We start from the raw sequence: 19,257 nt of genomic DNA, 5'->3' as shown, positions 1-19,257 counted from the left end.
ATTACACAAGAACAATGCTGATAACCTCAGTTTCTACACTGTTGGCATCTGACTAGAATGTGTCAATATGTTAATGGTTGGACAACAGTAGATACTACCAATACATTCAGGTATCCAATTCTCTTATCACGTAAACTCTGGTAGTCTGGCGCAAGTGAAAGACAATTTGATTGACTGTTTGTCATACATACATACATACTCTTCAAAACAAGAAACTTGACATACTGTTTTGGTGTTTACTTACTGAGTGCATATAACTGATTCATACGTGACATAATTGCTCAGTTACAGTAAAATCATCACTTTCCAAATTCCAATTTCCAAAACATGATTATCCAGAAAGTGTTTGGTAAAACCAAAGAGGGCTACTAAAGCCACTTGGTCAGAGTAAAATGTCAGTATCTGCTGTGACCACCATGAGCATCGATATCAGCTTGGCTTGGTGACCCATGCGATGCCGAATGCTGGTTTGAGGAATGTTTTGATACTCTTGCTGAAGTGCTGTGTGCAGTTCTTGTAGTGTCTGAGGTGGCGGATTACGCTGGCGGAAGCGTCGATGAAGAGTATCGCATAGATGTTCAATGGGGGGCACATCCGGTGATCGAGAAGGCCAAGGTAACAACCAGAAGATTTACAAATCCAAACTGAAGACATACCTTTTTAAGAAAACATACAGTGTCTAACTTTTCATTCTTGAGTTGTTCGGAGAGCGCTACAGAGCAGTACTTTTGGACTGGAATTGGCGCTATATAAATGTTTTTACGATGATGATGAAGGTAACAACTGAACATTGTTTTGCTGGAGGAAGACCTGTCAAACACGTGCAACCTGAGGTCGAGCATTGCCATGCTCCAAAGATCACGGTGATGTAGGAAACGATGTGACGTTAAACTGGTCTTCTGGCAAAAAGTATGGCTTTCCACAGCCAACTGCGCACTGTCTGTTCGGAGATTCGGAGCAGTCCAGGGATTTTGATTGTTGTAGATAATGCGGCCGTGGTGTTTGAACGAAAATGTCTTAACCGGATGCTGCGACGTCTGTCCTTGAAAACAGCCGATGCCGTTGTGTCGTTCAGCTTCTTTTAGTCTTTTCATTCTCTTGTCGTCTATAGTGGCTTCAAGCAATGCATGTGGTTTTTAAAGCCTACAGTCATAGGCTTCAACTCAGGGTGAGACACAATTTCATGATGCTCGTGCATTTCATGATGGATGCGTTTTAGCGATTCACTACAGACGTGAGTTTAATGTTACGTTTTTATTAAACGTTTCTTTTTTAAAACGTTTTGTCGTCGGCAACCATTCCCCCATATGCTGGGAATCAGCATGGATTAGTTTGTGTCAAATATTTTCCTAAAATTCAAATTTGTCCTAGGTCAAGTTTCTTTGTATATATGGCGGTGTTATTTATTGTTCAATGTTCCAAGTGTAATCTCGTGTTTTGTAATATTGACCATTGTTGCAGTTGGGTGAATATTATCATTTATTACCCATATGGTGAAACATAACCAGTGTCATATATGGATACCATGTAGATTTACCGAACCATGCATCACTGAACTGCTATGGAGATATCGGCCATTTTCACTTTTCATCTTTAAGGGATCACCAAAATTTTTGTTATGATATTTTCATTAAACACGTTTTCCCATTGATGCTTTACTGCACTTAATGCTATATTAGCAGTAACTATTCACATTTGGGATATATTTAATTAGATATTGAAATGAATAAATCTTGGTTCATTATGACATATCCATTGGTTTCATTATTGGTTCCATAATAAAGGACAAACGCGTAAACAATTGTCAATCTGCAAATAACACTTTAATTGCAAACATGAAACAACTAAACAGCTGCACAGAATAAATATGTTTTCACCTTGACATCAACCTGTTAGATATCTTCTCGTTTTCAAAACCTTAAAGGCACCACTTCTGCAAAATGTACAATGGTTTTACATGTCAACTGTACTTGATGTGATATGTTCAAGATATAACATTTAGATACTTTACACAATTATAACCCAAAAATCTGTCAACTTCAATCTATTTCTCACGAACACTTCAAAAGAAACAAACTAACAATGAATCATTTTGAATTTACCAATCTTTAATAGCTCTCAAAACTGCTTGACCAAAGGAAACTTGATCAAATGTCTGACTGAGGTCAAACCAGACTGGGGCCGCTCTATTGCTGGTGCTACAGACAGGAACCTGATTGATGTTGTTGTTTTTTAACATCATACTCACATGGCAAGGGCTGATGCGAGAAGTATTATCTGCTGTCAAAGAGCGGAGGTTTGGAACATCAGTACTCCATTCTCAGACAAGTTCATGTATGAAATGTCCAAATACAAAAGTGGACTGTTTCGAAGCCCAACACATAGAGATAAACAATCAATATTGTAACAGTCAGCGAGGTCAGGTTCTTCTAGACATGTCATAAATTTCAGAAAGGTACTAGATTGGATGTATGCATTGTGAGGTAGATCTAGTAACCTGAGGATTTTGAATTTTGAAACACTAAAGTTGAGTTTCTGTGTAGAATGGAGGATTTCCATTTCTGAGGAGACGAACGTCATAACCAAGCCAGAGTGACTTCACACTACAAACTCAAACTCTTCCTTGGTAACCCAAGTTTGCTCAAACGAAACAGTGTTCCATAGTATGGCATGAGAAAGGGCGTTGTTTTCCTGTTGGTGAATATTGTTTTCACTTTTTTCTTGTGTTGACTGAAACTCTTGAGCACTGAGTTTGTAAACTTTGAATGGCTTTAACACTCTGGCTGAATGGACCACATCTGCCCAGCCATCTGGTGTGTAAACACTTGGGTGCCACTTCATAGCACGCTCAGTATCACCAAAGTCAGAGTCGTTGGGTAGCCAACTGTGTCCACTGACCAGGATTTTGTGTTCCAATATAGTAATCGGGATACCTTCACGTAACGTGAGATATATCCACATACAGGCCATCTTGAAGTTCATATTTGCCCTCCACATGTGTCTGACCATCAAGTAAGATAAATTGTATTACCAGGCAAGGAAAGGATAGAGCTTTAGAGCCATACATCATGAAAAGTTGTATGTCTTTTGTAGTATGTCACGCCTGTTGATAAAAGAGGTGTCACTAAGGTTTTCTGAAGGTCAAAGCTTAAATAGCATGTATTTTGTTCTGTTTTGGAATGTTTTACATCCTTTTGCATCTTCTCTCTGGCTGTCGTTGTTTTCGATTGATGTAGGTCTCTCTGTTTTTAAGTCCATCCACCAGCTCATATTGATTGGAACTTTTGGTTTTGTCTTCTCAGCTTGCAACTGGGTGTCAAACTGATCGCAAGTATCGTAGGCATTTTGGAACAGGGTTTATCAGGTATATTTATGATATTCCTTGGGTTACGTAAATTGATTATCTCTCTAAATAATGACATGGCTGTCAATAGCAAGGAAATCAACGCAGCTTGACCATTGTCATCATGGTCACCAAGTCAGAGTTATTTGCAAAGTAGCTGCCTATAATCACAGTTAGGCAAAGGCCGGTTGGCCACGGGAGCATGGCATTGTGGATGAGGTGCGGATACTGCAGGCTGACCAGACATCTGTCGCAATTACGACACTTGACAGTCTGATCACGATTCGATCCTTAGGGATAAAATTGAGAATGCTTTGTGCTAGTGCGACCGACCCTGGGACAGCGGCTAGGCAGGTTGGCTGACCATCGTTCCCCAAATGCCGCCTAGTCATTGTTATAACACCATGAAGTTATACAAATTAAATCATGAATAAAGTCTTGTGGGACCCACTGATGGATTCCTGTATTTAAATCATGAATAAAGTCTTGTGGGACCCACTGATGGATTCCTGCATTTGAAGACACAGTTATCCCATCTAACAGCCCGGGATACAAGTATCCTTTTTGGGGCCTAGAGTGAGTGAGTTAATATTTAACGTCACATCGGCAATATTTCAGCTATATCGTGACGAGAACATTCGATATTGAAATGAAATATATGTATATTATAAAAAACCTGCCGACGAAGGGCAGTAAAACAACTAGAATATCACAGATATACATGTAAAACTAGCAATAGAGTCTAAAACATTTTAACTATAGGGGACAACACAATATAAAAATGGGCTATAGATCGCCAACAACTGAAGGTAGATCACCATACCAGGGACCATGGGGACTTACATTACTTTTGCTACCTGCATGGACCCTAGTTGGATTTACACCATCCCTTCAGCCATTGGCGACAGAAGAGAAATCTAGCCATAAATTAAAAGCACACATATTCTACGATTAAAAACCTGGTATACTTAAATTGACTAAATGTTTTGGGACTTACGTACCCTCTCAGGAGGACAATGATTTTACGCTACTTCAACCCCCTTTGAGGGTACAGCCACTAACAATCTCAGTTACTAATTTAAATTACCAATAATAAAATATTTATCTATTTACAAATCAGTTAACAAATCTAATGCTTTTAAAATTGCAATAATTAAATGAGAACTTATATTAGTAAAAAGATCCGTCATAGTTCGGGATTTGAAATAGATATCCCTTGTGATGGAGTACTCAACACAGTCAAGCAAGACATGCTTGACCGTGATTCGTTCATCACAAGGGATACAAAACGGAGGATCCTCACCTTTTAATAGGTACTCATGCGTATATCTTGTGTGGCCAATACGACATCGTCGTATGATGACCTCTTCAAATCTGGACTGACAACCCAAGTAAGTGTAACCGATATAGGGTTTTATTTCATGTAATTTATTGATACCTACCTGGGTGTCCCACTTCTTTTGCATCAGATCACGGATATAAGATCTTATAGCAGCTTTGTAATCAGAGTATGGGATCAAAAGTGGTGTCACAGATTTGTTGAGTGCTGCCTTAGCAGCAATATCAGCCATTGTGTTCCCAGAAATGCCAACGTGGCTGGGTAACCAACAAAAGACGATGTCGCATTGGCCAGTAGCAAGTTCATTGTACAATTCAATAATTTCTAATAAAAGTGGATGTTTTGCAAGAAAGATTTTTAATAGCCTGAAGACACAAAAGAGAATCAGAAAAGATGATACAATGTATATTGTTTATATTTACGGTGTTTATTAATATATTTAAGCGCTGTTAGTATTGCGTTTGCTTCTGCTGTGAAAATTGAACTGTCATTGGGTAATCTGGAAGATATTGTTTTGGACCAAATGACAGTGGCACAAGCAACCGCACCACCATCCTTGGACCCATCTGTAAATGAGGATTTATATGTATTATATTTACTTTTTAATTGATTATATTCTTGTTTATATTGTAATTCATTTGTTTCCGATTTTTTAAATGTTGTAAGTGTTAAGTCAACTTCTGGTCTAACTAACTGCCAAGGAGGAGACGAAAGAAGACGGGAAGGAGCTATATTTTCCAGCTCAATACCAGCAGCAGCAATAAATGGCTTAATTCTGAGCCCAAGAGGCGGAACAAGAGAAGGTTTTTTGTTATACAAATCCTCATAAAGAGGATTAAAGACACAGTGAAATGCAGGATTAGACTCGTTAGAATATAATTTTGTAATATATTGTAAAGAGAATTTTATACGGCGTTGGTTAAGAGAAGGTTCATCTGCCTCGACGTAAAGACTGTCAACAGGAGATGTTCTGAAGGACCCAAGACAAAGTCTCAGACCTTGATGGTGGACAGAATCTAATAGTTTTAGGTTGCTTTTACAGGCTCCACCATATACGATAGAGCCATAATCAAGTTTCGAGCGGACAAGTGATCTGTAAAGGTGTAGAAGCGTAGCTTGATCCCCTCCCCACCTTGAATTAGACACGATTTTCAATAAATCGAGTGCCTTCAGGCATTTAGTTTTTAAAGATTTGATATGCGGAAGAAAAGTTAAATGGGAGTCGAAAATGAGACCTAAGAACTTGGCCTCATTTACGACCTTGATGGGAGTGCCATTTAAAAACAGTTCTGGGTCTTTATGTGGTTTATATTTACGGCAGAAATGTATGCAATTAGTTTTTGATTTAGAAAATTTAAAGCCGTTTTCAAGACACCATTGATGTATTTTATTTAAACACAACTGTAGTTGCCGTTCAATAGTATGCATATTTTTACCACGACAAGAAATATTAAAATCATCCACAAAAAGTGATCCATCAATTGAATCGTTTAAAACCTTGGATAAGCTGTTGATCTTAATGCTAAATAAAGTGACAGACAAAATACCTCCTTGGGGGACACCCTGATCCTGATTATAATGGTCAGACAGGGTTGAACCCACTCGGACTTGAAATTATCTGTCTTTTAAAAACCGTGATATAAAAAGAGGCAAACGGCCTCTCAAACCAAAATCATGTAAATCCTTCAAAATGCCATGCTTCCAGGTTGTATCATAAGCTTTCTCAAGATCAAAGAAAATTGATACAGCATGTTGTTTATTTACGATTGCATTTTAAACAAAGGATTCTAAACGTACCAAATGATCAATGGTACTTCGATTTTTCCTGAAACCACATTGAATATCTGTTATAAGGTTATTGGTTTCAAGATACCAAGTTAATCTATTATTCACCATACGTTCCATGGTTTTACAAACACAGCTAGTTAGAGAGATCGGCCTGTAATTCGATGGATCTGTATGATCCTTGCCAGGTTTTGGTATTGGGACTACAATGGCATTACGCCATGAAGGAGGAAATTCTCCAGACGTCCATATTTGGTCAAATATATCTAAAAGTGTCATCAGACATGGTTCAGGTAAGTGTTTCAGTAGCTGGTAATGTATATTGTCATCACTCGCTGCAGTGTCATGAGCTTGCTCAAGAGCAGTATGTAGCTCATGTAATGAAAACACTTCATTATAATCTTCACTGTTATGTGATTCGAAATTAATTTTTGTCTTTTCCTGTTGCTTCTGATATTTCTGAAACTCAGGGACATAATTTGCCGATGATGAATTTCTGGCAAGAGTTTCGCCAATTGTATTTGCAATTTTAGACTTGTCAGTAATTAAATTATCACCATCTTTAAGATGGTGAACAGCAGATTTTGAACCTTTGCCTTTAATTCTTTGAACCATGTTCCACACCTTAGACATTGGCGTGCGTGAATTAATTTTGGAGACATAATTTCTCCAAGATTGCCGTTTGTTTTGTTTAAAGGTACGACGCGCCTTTGCATTGTGTATTTTAAATTTATTTAAGTTATGGACAGTTGGATGATGGCGGAAATAACTCTCTGCCTTTTTCCTCGCTTTTCTGGCTTGTCTACAATCTGTATTAAACCATGGTTTTCGTACATGTGGAGTCGTAGAGGACTTTGGTATACACTCATCAGCTATTTCCTTTAAAACGTCAGAAAAAGTTTGAATGGGATCAGTTATATTACTGAAACATTCAGGTCGCAGTTTCGATTTACATATAGTTTGATATAAGGACCAGTTAGCCTTCGAAAAATTCCATCTTGTATACGATGGAGTATCAGATGGAGTTATTTCTGAAAGAATAGCTGGGAAGTGGTCACTTCCACAAAGGTCGTCGTGGTGGGTGCTGGGTCACGCTAAGCGCCTTTCAACCCCCGTTGTGGACCCGGGGGGATATTTTGGTCCACCAACCTGTTGGCCGTGGGTTGCGCCCCTGTGTCGGTGGAGGAAGGGATTCTGGTGGTTGAGGGCACTGGTTCCAGGAACAGTGTTCCTTTGCCCAATACACCACTTCGACCCTTACTTCACCTAGACGGGTGGTAGAACTGGCCCGGTTCTACCAATCGGCTGGTCACGCCAAGCCCTGTGGTATAATTATGTACCTTTTCAATATCATTTACCTTTGATTATCATGTGATACAATTTTAAGTCTTGGCGAATTTTTGGAACTCTGAATTTCAAATCCACAATTTCATGACTGTTTTTGCCTAGAGTCTTATACCCAGAAGGCGGTGGCTCATGGGCCAATCTGGTAGATTGATTACTTGTTTAATCTTTCTGCTTGAGTATATCATCCGGGTATCCTTGGTGCTGCAAGTCGGAGATCCACTTGTATACAGCATTGTCCTTGTGATACTCCGTGGTGGGTGGGGAGCTCGGATGATGAAATCTCCACACTAACCATGGCTTATGAAACCCCTACCAAAACAAAACGTCCTCTTGAAAATGATTCTCATGATGATGACCTTTAGACCGTCCAAATCAATTGACTTTTTGGCCACGCTTTCTTGTGATCGAAACTCTCGACAAAACACCATTAAAGTTGAACCCTTTCGCGGTTTCCAAGGGTATTCAAGGTATTGCCGGCGAAGTTAAGAATATTAAACGGTTACGTCCAGGTGCGTTACTGGTTGAGTGTGGAAACGGCAGCAATCAGCCAATCTGTTGACCACTGAATCGTTTGTCGGCATTCCGGTCGTTGTATCTGCTCACAGGACATTAAACACAAGCAAAGGTATCATCAGAGATCGTGATCGGTTGTTTTCTGACATGTCAGAACTTGACATCGTTTCTGAAATGAAAGATCAAGGTGTACTCTACGTAAAACGCTTTTCAATCCGTAAAACAATGAAACTGTTCAGACAAATACTTATCTGTTTTCCTTTTCGTCACCCACTGCTCCCAAATCACTGAAAGCAGGTTATTGCAATATCAATGTTGACACCTACATTCCTAATCCGCTGAGATGCTTTAAATGCCAGAAGTACGGACATGGTGTAAATACTTGTACATTGTCTGTTGTGTGTCTCACTGTGGTGAGAAGACACACACAACTGAAGATTGTACAAGTACCTTTAAAAATGCACTAACTGTTCAGGAGAACATTCATCTTTCTCAAAAGTGTGTCCGATTTGGAAAGAGCATATGCAGATCAACAAGATCAAATTCACTCCAGAACATCAGTTTTTCTGATGCCAAAACTTGTAAAGAGCTCTGAACTTACAGAAAGTTATGCTTCAATAACCAAAAACACCAACTGAATCAAGCCCTAAAGTATCTACATCATCCACAAGCTGTCAAACAAACTTGACTTGGGTCAAAGTGACAGTCCACAGTGTTTATATCCTGCTATATCATCTCAAACCACGGAATCACTTCTTAATACATCTGAAAGGCAGGCAGAGTCATCTTCGGATCACAAGTCACTCACTCAGTCACGATCACAATCTCAATCGTCATCTGATACTCAGCAAACTGCTAAAAGCAAAACATAAACAGAAGCTTGATGCTTTCAAAAACAAAGTGGCAGAGCCCCAAAAGGGTCGGAAAATAGAATTCAGTTATATAACAAATACGGATCACTTGAGGACATGGACGTGTCCGAAAACGTCCATTCTAGGGCACATAGCTTGTCGCCCTCGAAAACAGTGCGGGGTAGATCCCCAATTAATCCGCCTAAAAGATAGGTTTATCTACCAATATCGTGCAGTGGAACTGTAGAGGACTCCGGACAAATTTTAATGAAATACAGCTAATTGTCCAAGATTTAACACCATCAGCGTTCTGTCTGCAAGAGACATATCTGAAACAAACAGATCATTTTAACTTACGCCAGTTTGAAGACTATAATTACTTTTCCCCTCCAGGTGATAGAGCTACTGGAGGTTCTACTATCCTTATACGACAGAATGTTATTCACAGCCCTGTTACTCTTAATACTACTCTCCAAGCTGTTGCAGTGCGACTTACTCTGGGTGTAGCATTTACATTGTGCTCTCTGTATATTCCGCCTTCATCGAACCTTCAGCTGACTGATCTTCAATCACTCTATGATCAACTCCCAAAGCCATGTGTTATTATGGGTGACCTAAACGGTCACAACCCACTCTGGGGCAGTACTAACACTAATACTAAAGGCAAAATAATTGAAGATTTCATTTCCAATAATGACCTGTGCATATTTAATGATGATTCAAGCACCTATCTGCATCCTGCAACTGGCACTTATTCTTCTCTAGATTTGTCTCTTGCAGATTCTACCCTCCTGAATGAATTTGATTGGTCTGTTCATAATGACCTTTGTGGAAGTGACCACTTCCCAACTATACTTTCAGAAATAACTCCTTCTGATTTTCCATCGTATACAAGATGGAACTTTTCGAAAGGCGAACTGGTCTTTATATCAAACTTTATGTAAATCTAAATTGCGACCTGAATGTTTCAGTGATATAACTGATCCCATTCAGATTTTTGCTGACGTTTTAAATGAAATAGCTGACGAGTGTATACCGAAATCATCTACAACTCCACATGTACGGAAACCATGGTTTAATACAGACTGTAGACAAGCCAGAAAGGCGAGGAAGAAGGCAGAACATTATTTCCGCCACCATCCAACGGTCCATAATTTAAATAAATTCAAAATACTCAATGCAAAGGCACGTCGTACCTTCAAACAAAACAAACGACAATCTTGGAGGAAATATGTTTCCAATATTAATTCACGCACGCCAATGTCTAAGGTGTGGAACATGGTTCAGAGAATAAAAGGCAAAGGTTCCAAATCTGCTGTTCATCATCTTAAAGATGGTGACAATTTCATAACTGACAAATGCAACATTGCAAATAAAATTGGCGAAACTCTTGCCAAAAAATTCTTCATCGGCAAATTATGTCCCTGAGTTTCAGAGATATCAGAAACAACAGGAAAAGAAAAACTTAATTTCGACTCAAATAACGGTGAAGATTATAATGAAGTGTTTTCATTACATGAGCTACATACTGCTCTTGAGCAAGCTCATGACACTGCAGCAATTGATGATAATATACATTACCAGCTATTGAAACACTTACCGGAACCATGTCTGATGACACTTTTAGATATATTTGACAAAATATGGACGTCTGGGAATTTCCTCCTTCATGGCGTAATGCCATTGTAGTCCCAATACCAAAACCTGGTAAGGATCATACAGATCCGTCTAATTACAGACCGATCTCTCTAACTAGCTGTGTTTGTAAAACCATGGAACGTATGGTGAATAATAGATTAACTTGGTATCTTGGAAACCAATAACCTTATTACCAATATTCAATGTGGTTTCAGGAAAAATCGTAGTACCATTGATCATTTGGTACGCTTGGAATCCTTTGTTAAGAATGCTATAGTAAGTAAACAACATGCTGTATCAATTTTCTTTGATCTTGAGAAAGCTTATGATACGACCTGGAAGCATGGCATTTTGAAGGATTTACATGACTTTGGTTTGAGAGGCCGTTTGCCTCTTTTTTATATCACGGTTTTGAAAGACAGACAATTTCAAGTCCGAGTGGGTTCAACCCTGTCTGATCATTACAATCAGGATCAGGGTGTCCCTCAAAGGCAGTATTTTGTCTGTCACTTTATTTAGTATCAAGATTAACAGTTTATCCAAGGTTTTAAACGATTCCATTGATGGATCACTTTTGTGGATGATTTTAACATTTCTTGTCGTGGTAAAATATGCATACTATTGAACGGCAATTGCAATTGTGTTTTAAATAAAATAAATAAATGGTGTCTTGAAAACGGTTTTAAATTTTCTAAATCCAAAACTAATTGTCTACACTTTTGTAGAAAATATAAACCGCATAAAGATCAGAACTATCTTTAAATGGCACTCCCATCAAAGTTGTTAAGGAGGCCAAATTCTTGGAGTCTAATTTTCGACTCCCATTTAACTTTTTGCCACATATTAAATCACTTAAAGCCAAATGCCTGAAGGCACTCGATTTGTTGAAAGTTGTTTCCAGCTCAAAGTGGGGAGGGGATCAAGCTACCCTGCTCCACCTATATCGATCATTGGTCCGCTCGAAGCTTGATTATGGCTCCATCGTATATGGTGGAGCCTGCAAAAGCAACTTAAAACTTCTTGATTCTGTCCACCACCAAGGCCTAAGACTTTGTCTTGGGTCCTTTAGAACCTCTCCTATTGATAGTCTCTATGTTGAAGCAGATGAGCCTTCTCTTACACAACGTCGGATAAAATTATCTTTACAATACATTACTAAACTATATTCTAGCGAGTCTAACCCTGCATTTAACTGTGTCTTTCATCCCGTCTATGAGGATTTATACAATAAAACCTTCTCTTGTTCCGCCTCTTGGGCACAGAATTAAGCCATTCCTGTCCGCTGCCGGCATTGAGCTGGGAAATATAGCTCCTTCCCGTCTTCTTTCTTCTCCTCCTTGGCAACTGGATTTAGGCCTGAAGTTGACCTTACTTTGACACAGTTTAAGAAATCGGAAACTAATGAATTACAATATAAACAAGAATATAATCAACTAAAAACTAAATATAATACACACAAATCCTTATTTACAGATGGGTCCAAGGACGGTGGCGCGGTTTCATGTGCCACGGTCATTGGATCAGAACACTATCTTCTAGAATACCAGATAACAGCTCCATTTTTACAGCAGAAGCAAACGCCATATTAGCAGCTCTTAAATATATTCAACGACATCAAAACATAATCAATATATCATCTTTTCTGACTCTCTTTCTTGTCTTCAGGCTATTAAAAATATTTCTTGTAAGCATCCACTTTTATTAGAAATTATTGAATTGTATAATGAACTTGCTACTGGCCAATGCGACATCGTCTTTTGTTGGTTACCCAGCCACGTTGGCATTTCTGGGAACACAATGGCTGATCTTGCTGCTAAGGCAGCACTCAACAAATCTGTGACACCACTTCTTATTCCATACTCTGATTATAAAGCTGGCATTAGAACTTACATCCGTGATCTGATGCAGAAGAAGTGGGACGCCCAAGTAGGTATTAATAAGTTACATGTAATAAAACCCTATATTGGTTACACCTACTTGGGTTGTCAGTCCAGATTTGAAGAGGTCATTATGCGACGATGTCGCATTGGCCCATACCAGATATACTCATGAATATTTATTGAAAGGCGAAGATCCTCCGTTTTTGTATCCCTTGTGATGAAAGGATCACAGTCAAGCATGTCTTGCTTGACTGCATTGAATATTCCATCACAAGGGATAAGTATTTTAATGTCAAAACACTGAAGGATCTTTTTTAATAATGTTAGTTCTCATTTAGTTATTGCCTTTTAAAAGAATTAGATTTGTTAACAGATTTGTAAATAGCTAAATATTTTATGATTGGAAGTTTGAATTAGTAACATAGATTGTTAGTGGCTGTATCCTCGAGGGGTTAAAGTACTGTAAAATTATTGTCCTCCTGAGGAGGGTACGTAAGATCCCAAAACATTCAAAGTCAATTTCAACTTTCCGTTTTTAATCGTAGAATATTTGTAATTTTAATGTATGGCTAGATATGTGTTAATTGCTAACGGCTGGGGATGATATAAATCCAGCTAGGGCCCATGCAGGGAAGCAAATGTACTGTAAGTCCCCATGGTCCCTAGTATGGTGATCTACCTTCAGTTGTTAGCGATCTATAGCCCATTTTTTAGATTGTGTTGTCCCCTATGGTTAAAATGTTTTAGATTCAATTACTAGTTTTACATATATATATCTGTGATACTCTAGTTGCTTTACTGTCCTTCGATGACAGGTTTTATAATATATACATATGCCATTACAATGTAAAATGTTCTCGTCACGATATGGCTGAAATATTGCCGATGTGACGTTAAATATTAACTCACTCACTCACTCACTCCACAAAGGTCATTGTAGAACTTCCCATTCAAATTCATTGAATAGATAAGAATCTGAAATGGACACATCTAAAGAAGAGTATGTGCCGGTCGCTGGATGCAGATAAGTGCTTGAGTCGTCATTAAATATGCACAGGTGATTATTAGAGATAAAATCTTCAAGTATTTTACCTTTGGCGTTTGTGTGTGAACCTCCCCAGAGTGGATTGTGGCCATTGAAGTCGCCCATGATAATACAGGGCTTCGGTAGTTGATCATAGAGAGACTGAAGATCAGCCTGTTGAAGTGCTGACGAAGGGGGGATATATAGAGAACATAAAGTAAAAGCAACACCCAGAGTAAGCCGTATTGCTACAAGTAGTATATACAATGGGGGTTTTGGATCAAGTCCAACAAAAGCCTCTGCAAAGCCTTATTTCACAAATAAGGCTTTGGTCGGACCCTTAGCTCTTGCTACCATTACCCCTACTATAAAAAAGTTTGGGACGCCAGCGGGATACGAACTCCACATGTATACCCCACAACCGCGCTACTGAGCTACCGGGGACTTGGCTGAAGTATGTTGGTTTAACGGGTCTATCCTGGGGCACTATGCCGTGTTGACTGGAGGTAACACTGTGCCGTACGGTACGATCAATAATTCCGCTCTTACAAACCCCCTACCTGGCCCATCCCTTAAGTAGTACAAGTTAGGCTCGTCGGCTTTCATGTCCACTTTATCTATGTTGTAAGTTTTGACTGACCATATAGGATCGGTGGCTCGCTTACGGCTATCACCCTCATGTTCCCCCGGCTGGTATAGATACCTAACTATCTGGTATCTGTTTCTCTTTTCCATGCAATGGAGCAGCCGACTCTGCAACTATTGATTTTAGTTTGATAGCGTCTGCCGGTTTCTTATCAGTGAGCCGGGTGACTTCATGGTTGATTGCCGACACCACCTTAGGGAGCCGTGATACCCATTCAGTCGATCGTTTTCCCGGGGTGGCCATCTCCCTAGCATACTGATGCCCAAATAAGCGCTCAGCCAAAGTCCTATTGAATCTCTCAACTATGGCTTGGCTGCGATGGGCTCCAGCCGTGCCACGCCTGACCTTTGTATCGTGTTTGGTTAGCAGTTGTGACACGGCGCCCATGAACTCCCGCCCGGGGTCAACTTGCAGCTCTGTTGGCCACGTCAGCGGACTGCGTTTGTATATGCGTTCGAATCCTCTGGCTACCTGGGCAGAATCTTTCGTGGTCAAGGGCTCGGCTTCCTTGTAGCGACTGGCTACGTCCACTACGGTTAAGGCATACTTGTACCTCTTGTCGTGGGGTAGGAACAGTAGGTCTGCCTGGTGAACGCTATTAGGTATGTTAATACCGAACCTCCTTCTAGGCACGTAGCGTGGTGCCGGTAAATAGATCTGCCACAGGGCTTGTTTTTCAAGCCACGCTTTGGCTTCCTCCAGGGGTACTCGCGCCATTTTAGCCAGCTTATCTATAGCGCTAGCTCCTTTCCAGTACCCACGTGGGCTATAGTAAATAGCCTCAAACTTTCTCTGGTTCCGTGACATGTCGCCTACATACACCTATGTTCTTGGTTCAATTTTCTCATGCCCGTACGCGTACGTGTTTATCCCATCAATAGCTATCCAACGTTTAGTGTCCATAGGCGACAGGGACGTCTTGTTTATTGTCAGTCCGTATATCCTATGTCCATCACTTCTAAGTGTGTTCATTTTATGTCTAAAGGTACGGGTCTTGAACAGGGCTTCCTTGAATCTGGCGTGTTTGATGTGTTGTTTCACCACGTACTTCTTAACACCCTTAGCCTTCCGGATCTCACCATTGTCGGCCTTCAGTATGGAGTACATCTTAGGCCTCAAACCTATGTACTCGGCTATGGGCGTGCCAGCACACTCGTCCTTCATCTTACCTAGGACCTTTTTATTTACCGTGCTGTGTATGGCATGGTCCTTGGGGTAGTCGCTGGTGTCGTACAAATCGAGGCGTTTTTTCATGCCCTCGTACACGTCCTCGGTTCGAATCTCGATCAGCAGGGAATCCGTATCAGTGTACAGCACTTCACACCTGTCGTCGTACTGTTTCTTAAGCTCGTTGTAGTAAAAGTCGTACATCAGGTGTTTGGATAAATCGAGGATGCTCATCCCCATGTAAACAGGCCGGTTGAATTTTATGTGGCTTTTCTTCATGTGTAGGGCAACTAGGTCATCGGTGAATATTTTACTACGGTTGAATGCCGGACTGGCTATCAGTCTCCTGAACTTGTCTTCCTCATTCGACCGAACCAGCTTCACGGTCACGCGTTTCCTAAGGTTCTCCATAGTCTTACCAAACACCGAGTTGTTCATGAGCTTGTAGAGATTTTTCTCAAAGTCACTGGTGGCAAGCTTTCGGAGGTCTGTGTTCATTCTGATGTAAGGCTCCATCCATGGGCTCTGGTTGAACACGAGCACCCTGTGTATTTTGGTCAGCCTCATACCCAACGATATGTACAGCTGTAGGTTGCGATAGTGAACGATGTACTTGGTCTTATTCATTAAGTTAGGCACGAGTTTTTCAACGTCTGCCACCCGCCCACCTAACAAGTTATGTTGGTACTCAGACATCCAGTGGCACCCATGAAGGCCACCTCCTCGTGGTGGGTGCTGGGTAACGCTAAGCGCCTTTCAACCCCCGTTGTGGACCCGGGGGATATTTGAGATCCACCAACCCGTTTGCCGTGGGTTGCGCCCTGTGTCGGTGGAGGACGGGAGGCTGGTGGTTGAGGGCACTGGTTCCAGGAACAGTGTTCCTTTGCCCAACACCCACTTCGCCCCTTACTTCACCTAGACGGGTGGTAGAACTGGCCCAGTTCTATCAATCGGCTGGTCATGCTAAGCCCTGTACATGTAAATTTTGCTGTACAAATTTTGAAAATTATTTAGAATCATTTTGTCAGGTGTCTCGGCTCTATGATATTATATTTGTATTTTGACTGTACAACTCCAATTTAATATGTTGCCTAGAGTCCTATGTCCAGAAGGCAGTGGCTCATGGGCCAATCTGGTGGAATAATTACTTGTTGATTATTCTGCTTGAGTATATCATCCGGGTATCCTTGGTGCTGCAAGTTGGAAATCCACTTGCGATCAGCATTGTCTTTATGATACTCCATGGTGGGTGGGGAGCTCGGATGACGAATCACAATAAACTCAACATGGCTTACGAAACCCCAAACAAAAACAGAAGCGTCCACTCGATACTGATGATGACGAACAGCGACCCTCAAAATCCGTTGATTACTGGCCACGTTTCCTCGTTCTTGAGACTCTTGATAAAACTCCATTGAAGCTCAATCCGTTTGCGGTATCAAAGGTATCCACGGCATAGCAGGTGAAATGAAAAACGTTAAACGCTTGCGTACAGGAGCTCTATTGCTCGAGTGTCACAGAAAGCAGCAAGCAACTAACCTGCTGTCCACAGAGCTTTTTGTCGGAGTTCGGTTATGGTCTCTGCACACAGAACACTTAACACCAGTAAAGGGTATTGTACGAGACCGAGATCGTCTCTTTGCTGATATGACGGAAATTGACATTGTCACGGAGATGAAAGATCAAGGAGTCCTTTACGTGAAAAGGTTTACAACCCGTAAAAATAATGAAACTGTGCAAACCAATACATATCTCTTTTCTTTCTCTGCCCCGAATCCTCCACCATCAGTCAAGGCAGGTTACTGCAATGTTAAAGTTGATGTGTACATCCCAAGTCCTCTGCGGTGTTTCAAATGTCAGAAATACGGACACGGTGTTAATACTTGCACATTGTCTGTTGTATTGTGCTCACTGTGGTGAGAAGACGCATACAACAGAAGAAGATTGTGTCAGTACCTTTAAGAAGTGTACCAATTGCGCAGGTGATCACTCATCGTTCTCAAAGATTGTCCCATTTGGAAACAGCAGATGGAGATAAATAAGATCAAGTTTACTCAAAATATCAGTTTTGCTGATGCCAAAAAGCTTGTCTTGAGATCGGAAATTCAGAAACTTATGCTTCTAAAGCCAAAACGTCTTCAGAGAGAATCCCATCAGTAACTACATCATCTGTCAGCTGTCAGACGAACTTGACTTGGATAAAAACAGATTCTCCTCAGATTTTGTCACCTGCAATATCTACACAAACTGCAGATACACTTCCTGACACACCCCAACTCCAATCAGAACCATCTTATGACCGTGACACATCTTCTCAGTCGAATCAAAGGTCAAAATTAACGTCAAACGTTCAACAAATGGTTAAAACAAAGGCAAACTAAAGCCAGATGCTTTGGAAGAAACAAAGTGGCAGAGCCCCAAAGGGCAGATGATAAAATCAAATTGTTTAACAAATACGGATCACTTGAGGGACATGGACGTGTCCGAAGCGTCCATTCTAGGGCACATGGCTTGTCGCCCTCGAAAACAGTGCGGGTAGATCCCCAATTAATCCGCCTAAAAAGATAGGTGTATCTACCAATATCGTGCAGTGGAACTGTAGAGGGACTCGGACAAATTTTAATGAAATACAGCTATTAATCCAGGATTTAACACCATCAGCGTTCTGTCTGCAAGAGACGTATCTGAAACAGACAGATAATTTTAACTTACGTCAGTTTGAACCGTATCATTATTTTTCCCCTCCAGGTGATAGAGCCACTGGAGGTTCTACTATCCTTATACGACAGAATGTTATTCACAGCCCTGTTGCTCTTAACACTAATCTCCAAGCTGTTGCAGTGCGACTTACTCTGGGTGTAGCATTTACGTTATGCTCTCTGTATATCCGCCTTCATCGACACTTCAGCTGACTGATCTTCAATCACTCTATGATCAACTCCCGAAACCATGTGTTATTATGGGTGACTTAAACGGTCACAACCCACTCTGGGGCAGTACTAACATTAATACTAAAGGTGCAAAATAATTGAAGACTTCATTTCCAATAATGACCTGTGCATATTTAATGATGATTCAAGCACCTATCTGCATCCTGCAACTGGCACTTATTCTTCTTTGGATTTATCTGTTGCAGATTCTTACCTCCTGAATGAATTTGATTGGTCTGTTCATAATGACCTTTGTGGAAGTGACCACTTCCCAACTATCCTTTCAGAAATAACTCCATCTGATTCTCCTTCGTACACAAGATGGAACTTTTCGAAGGCTAACTGGTCTTCATTTCAAAAACTAACTGTAAATCAAAACTGCGACCTGATTGTTTCAGTGATATAACTGATCCCATTCAAACCTTTTCTGATGTTTTAAATGGAAATAGCTGATGAGTGTATACCCAAGTCCTCTACGACTCCACATGTACGAAAACCATGGTTTAATACAGATTGTAGACAAACCAGAAAAGCGAGGGAAAAGGCAGAGCGTTATTTCCGACATCATCCAACTGTCCATAACTTAAATAAATTTAAAATACTCAATGCAAAGGCGCGTCGTACCTTTTAAACAAAACAAACGACAATCTTGGAGAAATTATGTCTCCAAAATTAATTCACGCACGCCAATGTCTAAGGTTTGGAACATGGTTCAGCGAATAAAGGCAAAGGTTCAAAATCAGCTGTACACCATCTTAAAGATGGTGATAACTTGATAACTGATAAAACTGATA

The sequence above is a fragment of the Haliotis rubra genome, unplaced genomic scaffold (assembly GCF_003918875.1).
Source record: "Haliotis rubra isolate DU_JTF1 unplaced genomic scaffold, ASM391887v1 Scf452, whole genome shotgun sequence".
NCBI lineage: Eukaryota > Metazoa > Mollusca > Gastropoda > Lepetellida > Haliotidae > Haliotis > Haliotis rubra.
The sequence above is the reverse complement of the archived record's forward strand: the minus strand, read 5'-3'. Positions refer to the sequence as shown.